This window comes from Chiloscyllium plagiosum, unplaced genomic scaffold (assembly GCF_037043375.1).
Source record: "Chiloscyllium plagiosum isolate Xiang-an unplaced genomic scaffold, Cpla_swu_hap1 HiC_scaffold_38, whole genome shotgun sequence".
NCBI classification, from domain to species: domain Eukaryota; kingdom Metazoa; phylum Chordata; class Chondrichthyes; order Orectolobiformes; family Hemiscylliidae; genus Chiloscyllium; species Chiloscyllium plagiosum.
Window position 1 is genome coordinate 38,702,432 of NW_028270176.1, and position 24,586 is coordinate 38,727,017.

Here is a 24,586-nt window from a genome sequence, read left to right on the forward strand (position 1 = left end):
CCCCCCACCCAACCCCCTCGGAGCCCCCTGGAAACACTGACACAATCCCCACGCCCACCCCTCTCAGAGCCCCCTGGAAACACTGACACATTCCTCTGGTGTATTAATCCGTTCCTGAAAGTTTGTATAAACATCCCCACAATCACGTTAAATCAGCTTCTCTCAAGCTCCCACTCACAATGAAAGCAATAGCTCCCTCTACAAATGGGTGAAATGAACAATCCAAATGATACCCTTCCATTTCCTGCACTAAAGCAGTGACTACTCTTCAAGCTGACAATCTGGGCCTCCAATGAATCTCTCTGTTCTAGGAATTCACTGAGCAAATATTAAAGAAATATCCATTATGAACCTGACAGACCACTTTTCAGGGATTCCCAGAATGTGTATATTGGGTATCTTCAGAATTGTCCCAACTGCTGGAAGTGTTTCTCCATCGAGATCCTCTGATTCAGAGTCCGGAAGCCGGGATGTGTGGAAGGGCAGGACTGTGAGAGCTACTGTACACCACATCTGACTGTGTCAGTCACAAAAATAAAGCTCTCGGTTTCAATCCTGTCATGGTCAGTGAGAATCAGTAATGGACGTCTGATTCCCTGTCTGGGAGAAAAACTTGCTATTTTGCAGGATCAACATTTTAAATTGAATATTCCCACGTATCAGAACTGCCTCCAGAGTCAGCGATGAACAATGGACCCTAATTTACACCCAGACATCAATGAGACCAGAAAGAGTCCTTGCTGTTTCAATAGTGCAATCACAGTGCCACAGCCAAGCAAATGAGGGGATTGTTTCTCCCAAAAAAAACTTTAGCAACACAGACAGAACGATACCATTTAGCCCCAGGAGCCTGACTGCAGCTTAATAACATTCTTTGTTCTGATTAAAAGTTTGTAGGCAGCACAGATGGCACAGTGGTTAGAACTGCTGCCTCACAGCGCCAGAGACCCGGGTTCATTTCCCGCCTTAGGCGACTGGCTGGGTGGAGTTCGCACATTCTCCCTGTGTCTGCATGGGTTTCCTCTGGGTGCTTGGGTTTCTTTCCACAGACACAAAGATGTGCAGGTTAGCTGAATTGGCCATGCTGAATTGGCCGTAGTGTAAAGTGTAGGAGAATGGGTCTGGGTGGGTTGCGCTTCGACGGGTCGGTGTGGACTTGTTGGGCCGAAGGGCCTGTTTCCACACTGTAAATAACCTAATCTAATCAAATGCAAAACATTAACTCTGCTTCTCTCTCTCTACATTAGCTGCCGGTCTGTTTCAAATTTCCAGCAGCCACAGCATGTGTGTTCATTTTAGTAACATCATCGTTAACTTTTCAGAACTCACCCAGTTTCTGCAACATCTTTTGATCCACTTAGTATCACAAACATTGCAAATTATTCTCTGGAATGTAGTCAGTGATTCCGTTCTTGAGGTGGAAATGATCACAGATTCCCAGGTGTTTGAGTGAAGTCATTTCTCCTTATCTCAGTCACTCAGGCTGCTCTCCAGTCCTGAGACTGTGACCTATCAGCAGAGACAACTGCCAACATCAATCCTGCCAATCTCTTTGGACATAATATCCAATTCAATGAAAACACCTCTTATCACATGCAGTACAGGATATCTGAATCTCACCCACTTATTCAACAATCTCCAGAACCAGGAATAAGTTTGTGCCCCTCTGTTACAAACACTCTGATGGCAACGTGTGCTTCCTTCAGTGAGGAAAACAAATTTGCACCCATCTGGGTCTATCTGTCTGACTGAGGTTCCAATAAGTGAATAGATGGAAATCACATTGGAAAACCAAATCCCTTTCCAGGTGTTTAAATAACTTCATGCAGAATTTACAAAGGAAATCTGCATTATTGGGAGCATAATCTTATTAGTGACAGTCTGTTGCACACAGCAACATGATCCTCTCACAAACACAAGCTATTGTTTTATGTTGAAATTGAAATATTAAACCCAAAAGGTTATGTAAACAATCTACTGCTTGTCACTTTAATAAACGAACTTTCTGATAAGGTAATGCTCAAAGTGTTATAAAGTTGAAGGTGTGTACTCTATCTTTAAGAGGGAGCGAACACTCTTCTGAACTGTGTACTGTATATGACTAGCCAGCAAGCCAAAGTGTACTGGGAAAAGAAACAAATGTAACATTTGGCTGTGAAATATAGACCTATGTTGGTTGCTGTTTTGACAAAATTCAAATTTAACCTATCAGTTTAAATTATACCCCAAGATTCTAAAACCCAATTGAGTTTGAATTTATTGTTTTGCCAGCATCAAGCCAATGAGATGATCTGATGGGGGTGTATAAAATGTGGACATTTTAAAAATTGGTCAGAGAGTAACTGCTGTCTGGGAGAGTCAACATCTTGCTCACCAATAAATTAGGAAAGTCTCTCAATCAAAGGGTACCTTTTCATATGAAACATACTCGGAGTAAAAGAAGACAACGACGACCCAGGGAGATCCTCAGCCAGAAGCAGAAAGGCACAAAATTCACGAGTCACTGTGTGGGTTAGAAATTAAATTGATGTAATTTTAATAAGTGTCTTATTGAAATAACGTATAGTTATAGAGCTGGAGGCAGATAATATGCAGTGAAGAGAAAGGGAGAGCTTAGATTTATGAATAGTTGTTTAATATTCACTTTGAGTTAAAAATAGATTCATGCTATTTTCTTTAAATAGTGGAATGTGTGAGTTTTCTGTCACTCAGACTTTAACAGATTATGTGGGGAGGTGAACTTTTCTGGGTGTTTGGTTTAACTAACAGAGGGGGTCACCGTCATGTTGTAACAAAAGAAACACGACAAAGAACAGTACAGCACAGGAGCGGGCCCTTCAGTCCAGAATGTTGTACTGAATGTGACACCAAATTAAACTCATCCTTTCTTCCTATCTTTGTTCCATATCCTTGCATATTCACATGCTCACCCAAAAACCCCTTAAATAACCCTCTCATTTCTGCCTCCTCCACCATCCCTGGCAACATATTCCATATTCCGACCACTCTCTGTGGAAAACATATTACCCCTCACATCTCCTTTGAGCTCTCCCCCTCTCACCTTAAATGCACATTCTCTAGTAAAGATATTTCAACTCTGGGTAAAACATTTTGACCAGCAACCTTGTGCATCTCATGGTGCTGTGCTGACCGTCCCTAATTAGGTCATTCTTTACCAAATGCACATAAATCCTATCCGTAAGAATTCTGTCCAAAGCTTCCCAACCACTGAGGTGAGACTCACCAGGCTATAACTTCCTGGATTGTCCCTATTTCCCTTCTTGAAGAGAGGAACACCATAAGCTACTCACCAGTCCTCTGCGACCTTTCCAGTGGCAAGTGAGGACTCAAAAATCATGTCCAAGACCCCAAAAGTCTCCTGTCTTGCCTTTCTCAATAACCTGGGGTAGCTACCGTCGGATCCTCGGGATTAATCCACTTTAATGCTGTTCAAGAAATCTAATGCTTCTTTCTCGACCTCAAAAATACCCGAGCACATTAGCATACTCCACACAAATCTCATTATCCCCAATATCCTTTTCCTGGATGAATGCCGATGCAAAGTAATTATTTAGGATCTCGTCCACTTCCACTGACTTCAAGCACAAGTTCCTTCCTTTAGTCTTGACTGGCCCGACTTCTTTCCAAGTTATGTGGAAGCTATGGAAAGAGTGCAGAGTAGATTTACTAGGATATTGCCTGGTATGAAAGGAAGGTCTTACAAGGAAAGGCTGAGGGAATGGAGGCTGTTTTAGTTGGAAAGAAGAAGGTCGAGAGGTGACTTAATTGCCTGCAACAGTAGTAGAATTGCCGACGCAAAGGGCATTTAAATGGGCATTGGACATACATATGGGTAATATTGGAAGGGTGTAGGTTAGATAGGCATCGGATTATTTTCAAAGGTCGGTGCAACATTGAGGGCCAAAAGGCCTGTACTGCGCTGTAACGATCCATGTTCACATCCTCTTGTGGGTAATTATCTCCAGAACGATTTGGGATGCTCTTTAACCCTACTTGCGAAGGGCATGCCCTCCTTGCTCTGCTCATTCCCTGTTCAGGTTCCTTCCAGCTTTTGTTTTTTTGCGTTCCTCACATGCCATGCCCAATTCTAGCTTCCCAAACCTTGCATAGGCTTGTTTTTTCCCCTTTTTGACTAAATTCCCAGCCTCCCTTGTTATCCAGGGGGCCCTTACATGACCAGCCTTATCCGTCCTCCTTACTGGAACATGCTGGTCGTGAACTCCAATCAGCAAGCCTTTAACTATCTCCCACGTGCCCAATGTGGCATTGTCTGATGACAGCTCCTCCCAATTAACACTCCCTAGCTCCTGCCTAATACTGACATCATTTGCAATCCCACAATTTAGAAACATCCCATTTATTCGTCGCTGCCTTAAAAAAAACTTAAGTTGTGATCACTGTTTCCAAAATGGTCTCCCACTGAAAGGTCAGTCACCTGGCCAGGCTCATTCATCAATATAAGGTCCACTATGGCCCCTACCCCTCCTTTACACTACTATTTCAAGAAACCCTCTTGGATACACTTAATAAACTCTGCACCGTCTCAGCCTCTTGCTCTAAAGTAGTGCCAGCAAATGGTGGGGAAGTTAAAGACACTTTGAGAACTCTGTTGTTATTGCCTCTGCCGAGATATTCTGCCAAGATATTTGTACCTCGAGGTATCGTAGGCAGATTGAGGGTCCTATAGTATAATCCCATTAACTGCATCCTTCTTATCCACATTGCCTCAGTGGGCGAGCCCCTCCAATATGTCCTGAGTGCAGACATAACATTCACCCGATTGGTAATGCAACTCCTCCACCTCTTTTACCCTCCTCTCCATCTCATCTGAAACAATGAAACCATGGAATATTGAGCAGCCAGTCCTATCCTTCTCCGACCCAAATCTCTGGAATGGCCACAATATCGGATCTGTGCTTAACTACCTTAGCTATGTTGCGCCTTGTGTTGAAATTAACACAATCAGCCCATTCGTACAATGGTGTTCATTTCTCTGTATTTCCTTTCTGATTGACTCGTATACATCTTCCGACCTTCCTTACCCCCCACGTGCTGCCCTGCTGCTGTGATTCCCAGGACCTTACCATTCTAAGTTAAACCCTTCCCTTGTAGCAGGAGCAAGCCTCCCAGTGAGGATATCAGTTCCCCTCTAGTTTAGGTCCCAATTATTCAAGATCCTGAAACTCTCCCCCTATACCAGCTCTTCAGCCATGCATTCATCTCTGCTATCTTTCAATTCCTTGTCTCACAAGCACATGGGACTGGTGGTAACGCAATGATTACTAGCCTTAAGATCCTACTTTTCAGTCGTTCCCTACTTCCTGTGCTTACTCCTCAGGATCTCATCCCTCTTTCTACTCGTGTCGTTGGTAGCAATGTGCACCATGACCTCTGGCCTCCCATTCTCCCAATTCAGAATTTCAAGCAAATGCTCAGAGATGTCCTTGACCCAGGCACCAGGGACACAACAGTCTCAGACGCAGCCACAGTAACACCTGTCTATGCCCCCAACTAGTGCTTCTCCTCCCATTTTCGCTCCCTTGGATTTTGCCCGACCTTGGTCTACAGCAGAGTCAGTTATAGAGTCATAGAGTCCTACAGAACAGAGAGAGGCCCTAAGGGCCAGACTGATCCCTGGCAACCATAATGTCCATCCATGGCAACCCCATTACCCTGCCCATTCCTCATATCCTTCTAATCCTTTCCTATCCATGTATTTGTCCAAATGCTTTTTAAATGTTGTTAATGTACCTGCCTCAGCCACTTCCACTGACAGCTCATTCCGTATGAGAATCAGCATCTGTGTAAAAAAGTTGCTGCTAACGTTCCCTTTTATTCTTTCCCCTCTAACGTTAAACTGATGCCATGTAGTCTTCAATTCTTCAACCCTGAGAAAAAGACTGAATGCATTCACCCTATCCGTGCCTCTCATGATCATATACATTTCTATAAGATCTCCCTTATGTCTCCTGTGCTCTGAGGAAAATGTCCCAGCTTGTCCAACCTCTTCCGATAACTCAGGCCATTGAGTATTATAGACCTGGCTACCGCTGTGCTACTCCCCTGAGAAGCTATTCCCAACAATACACCAGCTCTCTCTCCCGCATCCAACCCCATCTTTGTCCCCTGTACGATCCTCAGTATCCTGCTCTTGCTCGAACCCAACCACACGGACACCCACCTACCTGATGGAACCTGGATGCTTGAACAGGACAAGATCATGGGTGTTTTTAAACGCAATGAATGGAATTCTGAAATTATATTTGGACTGAATGTAATGTAGAGCAGCGTGAAATGGAGGTGGATGACTTACGTGACTTGCTGTAAGGATACTGACAGTAGAATCTGAGGTGATTGTGAGTATATGGAGGTAGAATGTGGGAGACACGCTGGGACTGTATTGGAGTAGTCATGGTGAGAAGGAACAAATGCTGGATGGAGGGTTTCAGCAGCTGATGGCCTGACACTGAGGTGAACCATCGGAAACTGTGCAACTGGCCACCATCTATTCGGACAGAGAAACTGATCCATCGGCCTGAAACTGACTGACCATGTGGCTGTCAATGACTCCAACACAAGTGAATGGAAACATTGCTCAGAGCCTGTTTCTGTAACATTCAACACAACCAGGAAATGGAAAGTCAATAATTAGTTGAAAACAAGGCCACTGCTCTGTTAGAGTCAAAGTCATTCAATGTTCAGTCACTGAATATTCTAATCTGCAGAAAGGAATCTCCCAGAATCACAGCAGAAGGAGAAAACAAACTTGGCAGAGACAGAATGAAGCCACCGCCTGCATCACAACAGCTCAGAACAAAGAGGCTGAATTCTCAACCAACTGATAAGCAATGCAGATACTTTCAGAGTTACAGATACAGTTCGGAATTATTCAGGAAACAGACTTACCAGATACACTGGTCGGTGGTGTGTGCCAGAAATCCATGAAATAGCTTTGTGATGTGCCGTTTTTACGTTGAGAAATGATTCTTTGTTTTCGCTAAGAAGAGCAGATGCATAGTTCACTGATCATTAGATTTACAGACAAAGGAAACCTGATCAAGGACTCACAGGTCAATTACACTGTTAGTGACAGTCCATCGCACACAACAACAGCCTGTTACACAGAGAACAGAACAGATTCTAGTTTAACAGAGACACTCTCACAATGAACATCTGCTGCTTTAACAAAAATGTTACCTGTTTGAAGAAAAGGAACATATCACCAATACAGCGAGACTTTTAAACTGCCCAATGTAACTGCGGTGTTTTTACCCAATTCAGTGATCACTGTTTCTATGTATTTTGAAGCTATTTTGAGCAGGGTATGTATCGCGGGTCGGTGTGGACTTGCTGGACTAAGGGCCTGTTTCCACACTGGAGGGATACTATTCAATACAATTATCAACCTGTCCCACAGCAGGATGGGTAAGGCCCGAGGGCAGTCTGTACTGGGAAGGGATTGTGTCCCACAGCAGGATGGGTAAGGCCAGAGGGGAGTCTGTACCGGGCAGAGGTTGTGTCCCACAGCAGGATGGATAAGGCCCGAGGGGATCTGTACTGGGGAGGGGTTGTGTCCCACAGCAGGATGGGTAAGGCCCGAGGGGAGTCTGTACTGGGGAGGGGTTGTGTCCAACAGCAGGATGGGTAAGGCCCGAGGGGACTCTGTAACGGACAGGGGTTGTGTCCCACAGCAGGATGGGTAAGGCCCGAGGGGAGTCTGTAACCGGCAGGGGTTGTGCCCCACAGCAGGATGGGTAAGGCCAGTCAAGAGTCTATGCCGGGGAGGGGTTGTGTCCCACGGCAGGAAGGGTGAGGCCCGAGGGTACTCTGTACCAGGGAGGGTATGCGACCCAAAGCAGAACAGGTAAGGCTCAAGGGTAGATTGTACCGGGAAGGGGTTGAGTCCCACAGCCAGACGGTTAAGGCCCGAGGGGAGTCTGTACCTCAGAGGGGATGTGTCTCACAGCAGGATGGGTAAGGCTCGAGGGGAGTCTGTACCGGGCAGGGGTTGTGTCCCACAGCAAGACGGTTAAGGCCACAGAGTAATCTGTACTGGGGAGGGTATGCGTCCCAAAGTAGGATGGGTAAGCGTCAAGGGTAGACTGTACCAGGGAGGAGTTCGGTCCCACAGCAAGATGCGAAAGGCCTGAGGACAGTCTGTACTGGGGATGGAATGTGTTGCACAGCAGAATGGGTAAGGCCAGAGGGAAAACTGTGCCCAAGTGGGGTTGTGTCCAACAGCAGGGTGGGCAAGGCTCAAGATTAAACTTTACCAGGGAGGAGTTCAGTCCCACAGCAGGATGGGTAAAGCCTAAGGGGAGTCTGTATCAGGGAGGTGTTGTGTCCCAAAGCAGAATGGGTAAGGCCCGAAGGGAGTCTGTACCGGGGAGGAGTTCAGTCCCACAGCAGAATGGGTAATTAGATTAGATTACATTACAGTGTGGAAACAGGCCCTTCGGCCCAACAAGTCCACACCGCCCCGCCGAAGCGCAACCCACCCATACCCCTACATTTACCCCTTACCTAACACTATGGGCAATTTAGCATGGCAAATTCACCTGACCTGCACATCTTTGGACTGTGGGAGGAAACCGGAGCACCCGCAGGAAACCCACGCAGAAACGGGGAGAACGTGCAAACTCCACACAGTCAGTCGCCTGAGGCGGGAATTGAACCCGGGTCTCTGTCGCTGTGAGGCAGCTGTGCTAACCACTGTGCTACCGTGCCACCCACAAATGTCAGAGGGAAGTCTGTACCGGGGAGGGTTTGTGTCCCACAGCAGAATGGGTAAGGCCTGAGGAGTGACCGAGAGCAAAGATTTACTTCGGGAGCTGAGGAGCAACATTTTCCACAGAGGACGGTTCATATGCAGAATGGACTGCTAGTGGCACATGGGAGAAACAAGAACAATTACAACATGGAAAAGACATTTGGGCAGGAACATGAAGGGGAGAAGGTTTGAAGGGCCATGGGCCGAACGCAGGGAAATGCAACACATTAAGTTCAGGAAACCTGGTCAGCATTGATGACTTCGGCCAGAGAGTCATGCAGCACAGAAACAGATCCTAAGTCTTGGGTTATTGGGGAAGTGGACTCTCGTGACAAGGCATGTTGTCGAGACTGAAGTAAGTTACAGAGATATGGATGGTCGTCTGGACTGGAGCAGGTTCAAACGTATGAAGTGATTGGTGAGAGGGGAGGAAAGTGTCTTCAATCATTAGAATGATTGAAGACACTGATCCACATGACCAGCCATAGATACAGTGTGGGAGAGGGAACATAGAATGGAACATTCCCAGACAGCATTCCCACCCTCTCGTGGAAGGCCTGCTTTCCCCTCTTTTGTACTGATGCTCACTAAGACAGCACAGGCTTGGATTGATAACTGTGACACTCCCGATGTTGTCTTAGTACAACAAAACTTGCAGTAAAGGCGGTGACCGAACCTGGGGTGTGTCTGTATTGTGCTCCCCTTCCAGCACTATAGCTATGTCACGTCCTGTTAGCTGATGTTTGGAGCCCTCTCATTGCTCTCTGCTCTGTGCACTGTGAGTGATCTTACCTCACTGCAGGATTTATTGAAGGCTCCAGATCTCCCTACCTTGTGTCTCTCCGGCTGACAAACCATCTTCAATGAGGGATGGATGAGACACCCAGCAGCTGGGAAGTCTATTAGGTCAGGACCTTCCTGAGTACCTACAGACAGATAAACAGAGTTGGTAATTAGAATGATGCAGAGAGGGCTACACATGTCAAATGGCACTGAGCCCGACAGAAATCTGGAACATCTCAGTCTCCATCGTCTATCTGGAGTGGAGAATTCTGTTTGCTCAGGATCTGGAGTAGCTGCAAGAGCGAGGGACACTGACAGAGGCAACAATTAGATCCACACAGTGAGGGATACCACATGGAGAGTTACTAAGTAATATCACCAGAGTGCAAGATCAAACAATTGTGCAGGAAGAAAGGGTTTTGATTCTTGTTGCACTGGGATGCGCAACCTGTGAGCAGGTGAAGTGATGGCCTAGTGGCATTATTGTGAAACAATTTATGCAGAAACTCAGCAAGTGAATCTAAGGTGGGTCTTTCCTCCGATTGTCCCAGACCTCGGTAGTCCCGCCCTCCTGCGCATTGACCTTCTCAAGATGGCGGCTCTGAGGCCCGAGCTCCCTCTTCCCTCAAATAAATGGCGGCCGTGACCCTGAGCCGCTTTTCCAACAGAGACCACCATCACCTTATCCGGGCCTGGAGGGTCTTTTTCGGGTTTTTTCACCTGTTTCGGCGTCTTGTGAATTCTCTCCGCTCCTTTCTCCCAATGAGTCTCCCAAACGCCGCTCTCTGAAGCCGATCGTAGCCGCACCCGGAGAAAGCTGCTCCATGTCTCACTGTGTCCTGGTTAATGTGACACTGCGCATGCCCTTCATAGAAACCAAAATGCGCGTGCGTCGGATGTTATCAGTGAGTTTATAGAGAATATTCATATCTGCACAGAATCACGGGAGAAATATTGGACATTAACAATTGCTCTGTCGAGTTACAGGCATTGTGATGGTTCATATACAAATAGATTTCTCTGTCCAACTTAAGCATACCGGCCAGGTAAGTAAATTACCAATCGTTCTGGGAGTTTGAAAATAAGTTTGTTACTCGAGTTGTGTAAATCGATTGGAAATGTGTACATTGTCAGATTTACATCTTAACTATGTTGTCAGATTTACATCTTAACGATTTCTTTAAAACCTCACATTGTTTTATGAGAGGGAATAATGCTCCACGATGTCGTGAGAATGATCAATCCTGCAAAACAGTTTACTTTCTGACCAATCCTGAAGCGTTCACTCCCGAGAATGCATTGGTCCCGCTCCTCACTCACTCTGGTTGGAGGACCGGATGCTGCTCTGTCCTCCAGTTCCGCCGCTTCCTCCCAATTGCAGTGTTGATTGAGGCGCAACTCAGCAGACAAGCAACAGAAACATTAAGGGAGAAGGGATATTGGAGTCGATGCCTTGTGATACGGTGAAAATATCCCCAATCTTGGACCGAGAGGCCTGGGTTCAATTCACAGACGGTGCAGGTGCGTGTAAAAACAACTTTGAACAGGTTCATGAGGGAAAACAAGGGAAGTCAGGAACCGAGTAAAAACAATAGAAAACGCATACAATGTGGTGGGGCTCTCAATACTCAGATGATTTTAGTCTTTACCAAGTGTTTCAGGGTCCCAATACAGTCTGTTCCACTTTTCCTTGTGCACAGCCATATACCACGATTGTAGGATAAAATGTTGCGGTGAGATATAAAGATGCTTTTCTGGAACTCCCTCAGTTTTGGAGGTGAAAATAGGTGAGAAGGAGTAGGGTTTTGTATGGAGCTACCTGTTCCCCTCCTGTTGCAGCATCTTATTATTGCCCTGACTCTACCTTGTACATGTTTGGTAGAGATCAGTGACATTTCATAAGCCCACAATACAGGATCCGTAACTCTGTTTAAGACAGCAGAAATCTCTTTTAGCACTGTAGTCATGACATGCATGGATCTGTTGCAATGCTTCAAAGTCCATGAGGCAGCCATACTCTTTATGATAGACAAACTGAGTTTGGAACCTCCTCTGTCCTTAAGACTTTATGCACTGCTTGCTCTCTTCCATTTCCCCTTTGCACGTTCCCTTTTCAACCCACCCCTCCTGCATCACTCCACAGTTGGAGCTGTCAAGAGCAGAAGTCTGTGGAATAGCCTCCCTAACCTTCTTTATCCTCCTTTTAAGATGTATTTTAAAATCATTCTCTTTTATCAACGTTTTGATCATCCATGAAGCACCTTAGGAGATTTGCCATTGTGAAAGTTCCATACAATGCAAGTAGTTGTTGTTATTTCCATACAGGAATGATGCAGTCAAAATTCTAACAAGAAAGTCACTGATAGGCGTAGTGTATAGGCCACCAAATAGGCATAGGTAATAAACAAATTCATAACTAATGCCTGTACAAATGGTACAGCTATTATCGTGGATGATTTTAAACTAATGTAGATTGGTCAAATCAGGTCAAACCTGACCTGCTGCGCTTTTCCAGCAACATATTTTCAGCTCAAACCAACTCAGTCAAGGTAGCCTTGAGGAGTTCATTAAGTGTATTCATGATAGTTTTCTTTAACAGTATGAAATGGAACTGACAAGGGAGCAAGCTATCCAAGACCTGGCCCTGAACAATGAGGCGGGAATAATCAATGACTTCAGAATTAGGGATCCCCTGGGAAGAAGCGATCACCGTATGGTTGAATTAGAATACATATGGAGAGTGTGAGATAAAATCTAATAACTGGGTCCTGTGCTTGAACACTGGGAACTACAATAGAATGAGAGAGAATCTAGATAAAGTAGACTGGAAACAAAAATTTTATGCTGGGAAGTTGATGAGCAGTGGAAGATTTTCAAAGACATTTTACAAAAGTCTATTCCAGTGAAAAGGAAGAACTGTATGAAAAGGCATACTCGGCAATGGGTATCTGAGGAAAGTGATCAAATTAATAAGACATAGGAGTGGAAGTAAGGCTATTTGGCCCATCGTGTCCACTCCGCCATTTAATCATGGATGATGGGCATTTCAACTTCACTTACCCGCATTCTCCCCGTCGTCCTTAATTCCTTGTGACATCAAGAATTTATCAATCTCTGCCTTGAAGACATTTGGCGTCCCAACCTCCACTGCACTCCGTGGCAATGAATTCCACTCTCTGGCTGAAGAAATGTTTCTGCATTTCTGTTCTGAATTGATCCATTCTAATTCAAAGGCTGTGCCCACCGGTCCTAGTCTCCTTGCCTAACGGAAACAATTTCCTAGAGTCCACCCTTTCCAAGCCATGTATTCTCTTGTAAGTTTCTATTAGATCTCCTCTTAACCTTCTAAACGCCAATGAATATAATCCCAGGATCCTCAGCCATTCCTCGTATGTTAGACCTACTATTCCAGGGATCATCCAGTGCCAGCCTGTCCTTCCTGAGGTGTGGGGACCAAAACTGGACACAGTATTCCAAATGGGCCTAATCAGAGCATTTTAAAGTCTCAGCATCACATCGCTGTTTTTATATTCCAACCTTCTTGAGATAAATGACAACATTGCATTCGCTTTCTTAATCACGGTTTCAACCTGCATGTTTACCTTTAGAGAATCCTCGACTAGCACTCCCAGATCCCTTTGTATTTTGGCTTTATTAATTTTCTCACCGTTTAGAAAGTAGTCCATGCTTGTATTCATTTTTCCAAAGTGCAAGACCTCGCGTTTGCACACATTGAAATCCATCAGCCATTTCCTGGACCCCTCTCCCAAACTGTCTAGATCCTTCTGCAGCCTTCCCACTTCCTCAGTACTACCTGCCTGTCCACCTAACTTCGTATCATCAGCAAACTTCGTTAGAATGCCCCCAGTCCCTTCATCAAGATCATTAATATATAATGTGACTATGCAGGTAACCATGCCTGGGATCCAATCAACAACAAGTCCAGCAGTAACTTTAGTGCAATTGCTGAATGGGCAGACTGTTTAACTCCAAGGAGTTATCCAAGCAGCTCAGTCCTCAGTCATACAGTCCCCTCAATTTCAGACTGTTCAGATTTCTAATATACTTGAAAATGAGGACTCCTAGGAATCTGTGGATAGCATGACTGACTCTCAGAAATGTAGAGAAATTCTACCGAGACGGCCTTCATACAGGAAAATCCTGAATGAACTTTCTTCTGATCCCCCCAGTGTGCCAAGAAATCGATGAGGAGAAATCAGAAGAAGAGTCTGTCTCAACCATTACTACAATGACAATGCAGACACCCATCTATCAGACGAGCAGCGGACAATACATTGCTATTACACAGGGGGGAGCAATTCAGCTGGCCAACAATGGTACAGATGGAATGCAAGGACTCCAGACACTAACAATGACCAACGCAGCTATAGCCAAGGTTGGAGCAGCCATTATACAGTATGCACAGAGCCCTGATGGACAGCAAATCTTTGTGCCGGGCAGAAGTTTGATAGAAATTGTCCCATTGTATAGACACAGCATGGGTTCATGAAGGGCAGGTCATGCTTGACCAATCTTTTGAAATTCTATGAAGACATTTCAAGCAAGGTGAACAACGAGGAGCCAGTGGATGTGGTGTAGCTGGATTTCAAAAAAAAAAACATCATCAAGGTGCTGTGCAAGAGGCTGTTGCATAATATAAGGGGTGCATGGTGTAAGGGGTAGAAGATTGGTTGACTAATAGAAAGCAAAGTGTGGGGATAAATAAGTATTATTCTGGCTGGCAATCATTGACAAGTAGTGTGCCTCGGGGATCGGTGTTGGGACTGCAATTATTTACAATTGATACAGATGATTTGGAGTTGGAACCAAATGTAGGGTGTCAAAGTTTGCATGTGACACTAAGATAATTAGCGGAACAAAGTGAGTGGAGGACTGTGAAACTTTCCAGTGGAACATAGATACATTGAGTGAGTGGGTAATGGTCTGTCAAATGAAATAGAATGTTTGTAAATATAAAGTTTATACTCTTTGGTTGTAGTAACATTTAAAAAAAATACTTGAATGTTATAAAGTTGCATCATTTGCTCTTCAGAGGGACCTGAGCATCCTTCTGCATGAAGGTTGGTCACCAGGTACAACAATCAATTCAGAAAACAAATGGAATTTTGTCCTTCATTCCTGAAGGGATTGTGTTTAAAAGCAGAGGTTATTTTCCAGCTGTATTTGGGTGCTGGTGAGGCCACACCTGGAGTACTCCATGTAGTTTTTATCTCCTTCGTTGAGAAAGGATGTACTGGCACGAAAGGGGGGTGCCGAGGATGTTAACTAGGTTGACTTCGGAGTTGAGGGGGTTGGCTTAAGAGAGACTGATTAGATTGGGATTATAATCATTGGAATTCAGAAGGATGGAAACATATAAAATAATGAATGGAATGGATAAAATAGAAGTAGAGAGATGTTTCCGTTAGCAGGTGAAGCTAGGACAAGAGGGCATCACCACAATACTAGAGGCAGCAAATTTAAGACTGAATTGAGAAGGAACGTCTTGACCTCTATGGAATTCATTGCCCAGGGAAGTAGTTGATGCCTGTTCAGAAAACGTTTTTAAAGCTAGGTTAGATTTTTTAAAAAAGTAATTAATTAATAGACATGGTGAGAACGTGGGTAAATGGTTCTGTGTCCACGGAATGATCAGCCATGATCTTATTGAATGGCAGAGCAGGCTAGAAGGGCAGGACGGCCTTCTACTGTTCCTAGTTCTTCTTCTGTTATACATCCTCCCTCATTCGTGACTTGGAGGTGTTGATGTTGGATTGGGATGGATAAAATTAAAATTCACACAACACTAGGCTATTGGTCAACAGGATTATTTGGAAGCACTAGGTTTGCTGCTTCTTCATCAGGTGGTTTTGAGATGCTGTTGTCATTTTTAACTCTTATAACTCATGAACAGCAACAAAAGCCACGAAGCAATCCGCATGCTCCAGCCAACAATGGGCTCCAGGTGATTGATGTCAGCGGCCGACCAATGGAAAGGCAGGGACAGAGCTGGAGGACCTGGCGGGGCAGTTGGTCCTCCGACCAATCAGAGTGATGTAGGGGCGGGACTAGACTATACCACGTGATCATCCTCGCGGTCGTTTCGGGATGTGTGGACGGAGAGCTGTTGGTAAAGATAGAAATAAGCAGCAGGAAGCATGAGGGAAATGGTGTTGGTCTGGGTTGAGAAGGTTTATAGACATTTAGTGCACATTGGAAAATACAAATTTGAAACTTTTTTGCAGTAAACGGGAAAATGCCTCATCCAGCGATTGACTCGAGTAAGCGCCGCCATCTTTATTCGGGACAACAATTCACTGGACACGTGCAGCCGCCAGCTTTGTAGGGGGCAAAGTTCAGCGGGACGCATGTGCAGCCCTCTCTGGGAGAGAGTCATAGGGCAGGATTTACACAGAGCATATTCACACCAAGAGAAAAGGATTTTTTTTTCTGGATTTGTTTTGTCATTCATTTAAATGATTTGGATGTGAATAGAGGCAGTACAGTTAGTAAGTTTGCAGGTGACACCAAAATTGGAGGTATTGTGGACAGTGACAAAGGTTGTCTCAGAGTACAGTGGGATATTGATCGGATGGAACAATGGGCTGGGGAGTGGCAGATAGGGTTTAACTTAGATAAATGTGAGGTGCTGCATTTTAGAAAAGCAAATCAGAGCAGGACTCACACACTGAATTGTAAGATCTTGGAAAATCTTGCTGAACAAAGAGATCTTGGAATGTAGGTTCATATTTCCTTGAAAATAGAGTCGCAGTTAGATATGACAGTGAAGAAGGCATTTGGTATGCTTCCCTTTATTGGTCAGAACATTGAATAAAGGAGCTGAACAGGACATTGGTTGGGTCACTTTTGGAATATTGTGTGCAGTTCTGGTCTCCCTCCTATCAGAAGGAGGCACTGAAACTTGAAAGTTTTGAGAATTGATTTTCAAGGATGTGACCAGAGTTGGAGGATTTGAGTTGCAGGGAGAGGCATAATAGGCTGGGGTCATTTTCCCTGGAGTGTCATAGGCTGAGGTGTGATGTTATAGAGGTTTATAAAATTGTGAGGGACATGGATAGCGTAAATAGACAAGGGTTGGTGGAGCCCAGAACTAGAAGATATAGGTTTAGAGTTGGGGGGGGGGGAATTCAAAAGGAGCCTAAAGGACAACTAAAATTGTAATATTTCAAAGGCATTTGAATAGGAAGGGTTCAGAGTGATGTTGGCCAAGTGCTGGCAAATGGGAATAGATTAGGTTAGAATATCTGGTTGGCATAGATGGGTTGGACCGAAGAGTCTGTTTCTGTGCTAGACATCTCTGATTGTGGGATCATAAAAGTGAATATTGCTCTGATTCATCTCTGGGCTCCTTGATGTCCACTTGTTTGTTGTCTAGCTTTCTCAGTCTATCGTGTATATTTTTGCTATGTGTAGTATTTTACTATTACCTTCACAGACCTTTTTGTAAATGAATTTTCCACTGCTGCCTGGCTCCTGACCATATGCTCCATTATCAGGTTATTTTTTCCACAATATCTTTGACAGTCAAGAGTTCTTTTTTCCAATAAGTGAGTGGATTTTCCTTCCATTTCTGACAGTCAAATTCTGCACTATTTTCATTCCCTATAATTCATACGGAACTCTCTGAAACATGATGTGTACTTCTCCTTCCACAGACACCAGTGATCAAGGCCAAAGCTCTGTTGCCTGTTGAGAAGGTGATGTTTGATTTCCTTGTACTGCTGCAGTTGTATGGTGAAGGTGCTCCCACAACGTGGTTGGGTAGGAGACATTACAGATTATTCACTCAGAGATAGTGAAGAGTAGAAGATATCTGTACAAATCAACAAATCAACACGTTTTTAATTTCACAAAAATATTGAGAACTTTTGACGTAAGGCCACAGATGGAGAATATTATGTCCAGTGACCAAACCTTTGCGAAATAAGCAATTTTTCAGGAATGACTTAAAGGAAGAAAGCAGATCTTAGAGGGTGGGAATTCCAGACCGCGTTGCCTTGGAATGTGTAGAAACAGTCACACAGCTGAACTCAAAAATAAACATATCATTGGGAGTCTAAACTGAAATGAGTTATTGTGATGTGAAAGGGTGTATGGTGCATGAAGATTGGAATGATTACAGCCAGGAATTAAGTCAGGTGTGTGAAAGTAAATTGCTGTTGCTTATAAATGGGAGCCTTTTGATGGATCAGCAAGCTCTGGTACAAGTGAGCACTTGGGCGGTACAGTTTTCAATAATTCTGGATATTATAGGGAGGGTGATTGTGGGATGTTGGCCAGGAGTGGGTTTAGATAATGAAATCTAGAGTTAACAAAATGAATGAATGAATGAGAGTTTCAGTAAATGAGCTGAGACTGTGGTGAGGTCAGGTGATATCACTGAAGTCGAAATAATGGTCTTGGAGTGGGATTGGGCTGTCACCCTCACCTCACCTCTGGAATTCAGCTGTTTGTCAGTTTGTGAATCAAGTCTGTAACAAGATCAGGAGCTGAGTGGCCCTGGCAGAACCCAAACTGGGTGTCACAGAAGATTATTGCTGAGCAGCTGCGTGACAGCACTGTTGATGACACCTTCCATCACTTCACTGCTGAGCGAGTGTCGACTGATGGAGGGAAATTGGCTGGTTTGGCTCTGTCCTGAGTTTTTGTGTTGAACATCCCTGGGAAATGTTCCACAATGTCAGTAGGTGCCAGTGCTGGAGCAGTACTTGTCTTGGTGGGCAGCAATTTCTGGAGCACAGCCATCAGTATTATTGCCACAATGTTGGTAGGGCTGACAGCCTTTACACTACTTCTCCATTTCTTGATCTGATTTGAAATATGTTTTGAACCAATTTGATTCACATCTGTGATGTCAGGGACCAATGTAGAGGGCTCATCCAGGTGGCACTGCTGGGATGATTGCTGCAAATGCTGTTGTCTTGTCTGATGCATGGATGTGTGAGACCCCTCCATCAGTAAGGGTGGGGATATCTGTGATGCTTCCTGCAGTGAGTTGGTCCATCACCATTCCTGACTAGGTGTGGCAGAACTCAGATCTGATCCATTGGTTGTTGGATCACATAGTTCTATTTGGTGTTGCTTGCACTGTTTGGCATGCAGGTTGGGTAGCTTCACCAGGTTGGCACCACATTTTTAAGTGTGCTTGGTATTGCTCCTGGCATGCCCTGTGGAACTCTCCATTGAACTAGGGTTGATCCCCTGGCTTGATGTTAATGGTTGAGTGGGGGTTATACCAGGCCATGAGATTTCAGATTGGGCTGGAGTACAGTTCTGCTGCTGTTGTTGGCCCACAGTGAGGCGGAGGTTGCAGGGTCAAGAGGGCGGATTGTGTTGTATTTTCCAGTGCATTGGTAGATGTAATGTGGACCATCAAGTTTCATTCCTTTGTTGAGACTGTGCAGTGATTAATACAATGAGTGATTTGGTGGGAGTGTTGAGTGTTGTCAGGAATGCAACTTTTAAAATAAGGTTTTGTGATTTACACATGAAAGAAATGAAACTATCATGGTATTCAAACAGATGAAAATCTCAACAGACAATCAAGGTATTTTTCAATGGAAAATTTCAGTTACATCACACTATAAATTTTTGCTATACATTCTGTGCCTTAGAACTGTGCCCTCCACAATCACCTGATGAAGGAGCGGCACTTCGATAGCTAGTGTACTTCCAATTACACCTGGTGGACTATAACCTGGTGTTGTGTGATTCTTAGAACATTACAGCACTACTAACAGGGCTGCATGTAAACAGGCTCAGTCCAGTTAATCAATACATTCGGAAGGATTTCCTCCAAGTTTGATGACACAATATTAATTAAAACCGTCAACTTCAACCTGCAATGTTGCTGTTAACAAAAACTTCAGGCTGACACAAAGCTCCCCACCCCACTGCAATGTAGTAACTGGGCCCGGCCCAGGAACTGGAACTGGGACATTTGTGGACTGTGATCTCAGGAAGCGAGCAAACACAATTCTGACAGATTAGTCCTCAAAGGTGAGTAGCAAGTTTGAGACAAGGCAGGTGGTATGCCTTCTTGCAAGTAGCTTAATTGCATTTCTTATTTACAGTAGTGTTTTGCAAAGTATAAAGAACTGTGTTTTTTTTCATGGTTGGGGAGTTTTATCCTCGTTAATCACAATTGCTGCCTCTCGCTCCTCAAGTCAAATCATAAGATGTATAATAAAACAATAAACTGCAATATGTGGTTTCAGTAGTACTTGGCTTGTGTTGGTGTACAGTAAGCAATTTAAAAAGTTACTTATGCATTGTTGGTGACTACCCGAATGGTATTTAAATCTGCCAGGTTGCCTGAATGCATCTATTGTAAATATTTGGAATATTCCAGAACTGCCCAGTGCTTGGCAAATTCAGGGGAGACAAAAAAAATCACATTTGAGTAATTTGAAATTAAGAATCCAAGAGGACTTAACCACTGAAGTATTCAATTCAAATAGTTAAGATTAGATTACTTACAGTGTGGAAACAGGCCCTTCGGCCCAACAAGTCCACACCGACCCACCAAAGTGCACCCACCCAGACCCATTCCCCTACATATACCCCTGCACCTAACACTACGGGCAATTTAGCATGGCCAATTCACCTAACCTGCACATCTTTGGACTGTGGGAGGAAACCGGAGCACCCGGAGGAAACCCACGCAGACACGGGGAGAATGTGCAAACTCCACACAGTCAGTCGCCTGAGGCGGGAATTGATCCCAGGTCTCTGGCGCTGTGAGGCAGCAGTGCTAACCACTGTGCCACCGTGCCGCCCGCTAAATGGAGTGCTCACATTTAAAATACCTGTTATCCATAGGAATGGATGGACTGACAGAATTGGGACCAAATTCCTAGCTGGGGCATGTGAAATGTGCTTTGATAAAGTCACCTGCATTTACCAACAATAATTTGCTAAGCTCGGAAATTTAAAAAACAATACGAGCTTCATTGCTGCTCCAGTCGGGTCCCAAGCTCTGTGAAAAAAATAACAATGTTCAGGTTTATTGCATACACACTGAAACACATGTTTCTTCTACAGATCCTGCAAGTTTCCCCAATGAGCACAGTCCATCCAAATGAAGTTGCTAACTTTGGCCAACTCATTTCTTTCCGAGCCTCTATAACCTGAAGAGTGACCAGAAGCAATTACTCCACATATGTGGGAACATTACTGACGAGGATTTTTTCCTTCAGCATTGACTTCCATATATTCAGTGCCCAGAAAAGATAAAAAGCTTGTTACCTTTTATAGAGCAATGATTCAATGGAAGTAAAACGCTAACCTTTTCTTGCTTAATAATCAAGCTGCCTAAATTGTAAAAATGAACACTTCTTAATAGTTCACTAGATCATAACGAAATATTTTGTGCAAAACAAATCACATGATACATAGTTATTCAGATAACAAAACAAGTTTGTTCATTGAAGAACCCAGAGGAAAAGGTCATGAAACAATGTGAGTTTGATATACCTCAATCATCATTTCAAGTGCATTCTCTTCATAAATTCTCCTTTTCTCCTTGAAGTATTTAACGTCTTGAATAATTGAGAGAATGAAGTCACAGTTGTACAACACACAATCAGACCCTTCAGTCCAACTTGTCCATGCTGATCAGATATCCAAAATTAATCTAGTCCTATTTGCCAGCATTTGTTCCATATCCATCTTAAACCCTTTCTACTGATTATCAGTTTATTTTTCTTTATCAGCACTTGAAATACTGACATTTTTTTCTCCCAACATTGGTGAAAGAAATCATTTATTCAAGTTAGTTTTGTAATCTTTCACAAAGAAACAAGTGAGAACAACAGATAGCTGAGTGCAAAACAAAATACTGCAGCTGCGCGATATCTGGGAACACGCTAAAGGTGAGGCACTGATACTGCACAAGTTTGTCAGCACGGTTTCAATTACTGACAATAATTTAGTAATGTCTTTGCCTTCACATAGTTAAGGTAAATGTGAGATATCTGAATTTCATGAATTGGTTCCTATTGCACTTTGATCAACAAAAATATTCTTGGTTTAATCTACTCAAAGAAGAAAGTGACGACCAAAGAAGCTGGACATCAGAATCGAAAAGTGTCATGCTGGAAAAGCACAGCAAGTCAGACAGCATCCGAGAAGCAGGAGAGTTAATGTTTCGGGCATAAGCCCTTCATCAGGAAACACAGGCTTCAGAAAAATAACTGGCATAGACTTATGCCAATACATACGTAGAAGGGTCAGAACATGTTACTATCAGATTAGAGACTAATTTCAGATTTGGTACCATTCAGTGCAACATTTCAGTATGATATTTATATATGTACCTAAAAGAGAAGTTGTCTAAAATTACAAGCTCTAGAATGATTATAGGATTAAACCTGAAATAAAGCTGGTGAACAAGAATGGCAAAGTAAAGTCCCGTCAGTATCGCCTTGGGCAGTGTCAAGTAAGAATTTGAGAGCAGAGTTGCCACTTTGGTGTAATCTTCAGTCTGGCCAAATTGCAGCAAAAAGCTGTTCAATTTTATCTGCAAATTATTGAATGCAAAATCCTCCTTGCACAATAATGAGGCAGCATTTTGGGATGTCATTTTTAAAATATATTATTTTCAAAGTTACTCACAATTGAGAGTGATCATTCGGTGCTGTCTGCATAACACAGTATGAAAAGGAATTAACAGAAAAAAAACATTATAACCCAAATTTAGAGTCACAAATTCATTGATTATTGCATGGGTCCAGCATTTATAAGTAATCTATTTTTAAAAATAAATACAGATACACTTACTAACTATATTGGAGTACAATCAAGTTTCTTACTAAACAGTGACAGGATTGGACAGAGTCCGCATGGATTTCAGAGAGGGGACTCATACTTAGCAAATCTACTGAAAGAACCTACAGAGTCGAATATTAAAGTAAGAAATTGCAGGACATTTAGAAAAGTTTATCATTAAACATAGACTGGGGTTTGTGAAAGAGAAACTATATTTGACAAATTTGCGACAGTTCATTGAGGAGATAACAAGCAGGGCTGATAAAGGGTAATCCAATGATGTTCTGTGTTTGGATTTTAAAAATGCAAATGATAAGGTGCTACATAAAAGTTAATTGCACAATTTAGGAGCTCATGGTATTGGGGTAATGTATTAGCATGGATTGGGGATTCGTTAAGCACACTGGCTGTTGCTGAGTCCTCACTTGCAGTGCTGTATACAATGATAGCTCCCATATTCAATAAAGGATAAACCACATCGGAGACCATTCAAAAAAGATTCACTTAGCTGCTTCGAGGACGAAAGGGTTGACCTATCAAGAATAGATAAGCAGGGGTGATCTTACGGAAACAAGATTCTGAGGAGCTTGAAAGGGTAGATGTTGACTAGATCTAGCACTAGTGAAGTCTCAAATCAGGGGACATTACATAAGGGAACATTCATTTTAGAAAAAGTAAAGATTTTTTTCTCTCAGTGAATGGCTAGAATTTTCTCGCCCAAACAATTGTGAAAGTTAAATGTGGGAGGGGAATGGTTGGGTTACTGTTCAGAGGGTTGTTCTGGGTTGTTGGGCTGAAGGGCCTGTTTCCACACATTAGGGAATCTATGATTCTATCTCAAATTATTCTAAAAGAGGGCAGATAGATTTTTGAAATATTGAGCAGTTGAGGGCTATGCGGATCAAGCATAAAAGAGGTGTTGAGGTCTAGGTTGGCCAAGCCATGATCTGATAGAATGAGGGAACAAGCTGAAGGCGATGAATGCATTACTCCTTGAGGCTCTATTTCATGTTTTTTGTTGTTTCCAAAGAAGAGCGTGATAGAATGTGCTAAAGATCTCAGATGTTGTGAAAAAGTGGTGTTTATGTACTGGTTCAGATGGTATTGATTCATCAATCACACCTATACAGTCATGAGTAGGAAGGCAATTCCCTCCATGAATAAAGGAAATCTACTGCAGAGCTCACACAAAGGGGATCCTTCCCCTCAGTAAACTCTCCCATCACATGACCCAACATATCAGCGAAAGCAGGACGCACTGCGCATGTTCTCGCCAACAAAGGGACTCCGGGTGATTGATGTCAGCACCGGACCAATGAAAGGACGGTGGGCGGAGCTGGATGACCTAGCGGGATGTTGGTCCTCCAGGAGAAAGTGAGGTCTGCAGATGCTGGAGATCAAAGTTGAAACTTTATTGCTGGAACAGCACAGCAGGTCAGGCAGCATCCAGGGAACAGGAGATTCGACGTTTCGGGCACAGGCCCTTCTTCAGGAATGAGCAGAGAGTGTTCAGCAGGAGAAGATAAAAGGTAGGGAGAAGGGACTTGGAGGAGGGGCGTTGGAAATGTGATATGTGGAAAGAGGTCAAGGTGAGGGTGATAGGTCGGAGTAGGATGGAGGCGGATAGGTCAAGAAGAAGACTGCAGGTCAGGAAGGCGGTGCCGGGCTGGAGGGATTCGGCTGAGACAAGGTGGGGCGAGGGGGGTGAATAAACTGGTGAAGTCCAAGTTCATCCCCTGTGGTTGGAGGGTTCCCAGTCGGAAGATAAGACGCTCTTCCTCCGACCGTCGCTTTGTTGTGGTTTGGCGGTGGATGAGTCCAATGACCTGCATATCCTCGGTGGAGTGGGAGGGGGGTTGAAATGCTGTGCTACAGGGTGGTTGGGTTGGTTCGTCCGGGTGGCCCAGAGGTGCTCTCTGAATCGCTCCGCAAGTAGGCGGCCTGTCTCCCAAATATAGAGGAGGCCACACCGGCTGCAGCGGATGCAGCCAAATATAGAGGAGGCCACACCGGCTGCAGCGGATGCAGCCAATATAGAGGAGGCCACACCAGCTGCAGCGGAATCAAATTCAATAATTTTAGATGCTGAACTCTCCCACGTCCTAGCGTCCTAGCCCCCCTACCCCACACACCAGGCCTTGTTATTACATAGCCTGCTATTACACACTGTGATTAGCCACTAACAGTCCCCATAAACAGCTATTCACCCTCCCCCAGCCAGAT

General features: G+C 44.0%; 1 long non-coding RNA gene and 1 pseudogene across 1 annotated transcript; one reads left to right on the forward strand and one right to left on the reverse strand.

Annotated features, from left to right (window-relative positions):
• Window positions 1–2,517: 2,517 nt before the first annotated feature.
• On the reverse strand, window positions 2,518–9,719 carry LOC148139437 (uncharacterized). The gene is made up of 3 exons (XR_015753610.1): window positions 9,623–9,719; window positions 6,928–7,018; window positions 2,518–3,660 (listed from the first exon to the last, which is right to left on the reverse strand). It is a non-coding gene; the product is annotated as an uncharacterized LOC148139437 (long non-coding RNA).
• A 3,713-nt stretch (window positions 9,720–13,432) lies between these two features.
• Window positions 13,433–14,084, forward strand: LOC122545808 (cyclic AMP-responsive element-binding protein 1 pseudogene; annotated as a pseudogene).
• Window positions 14,085–24,586: the final 10,502 nt, after the last annotated feature.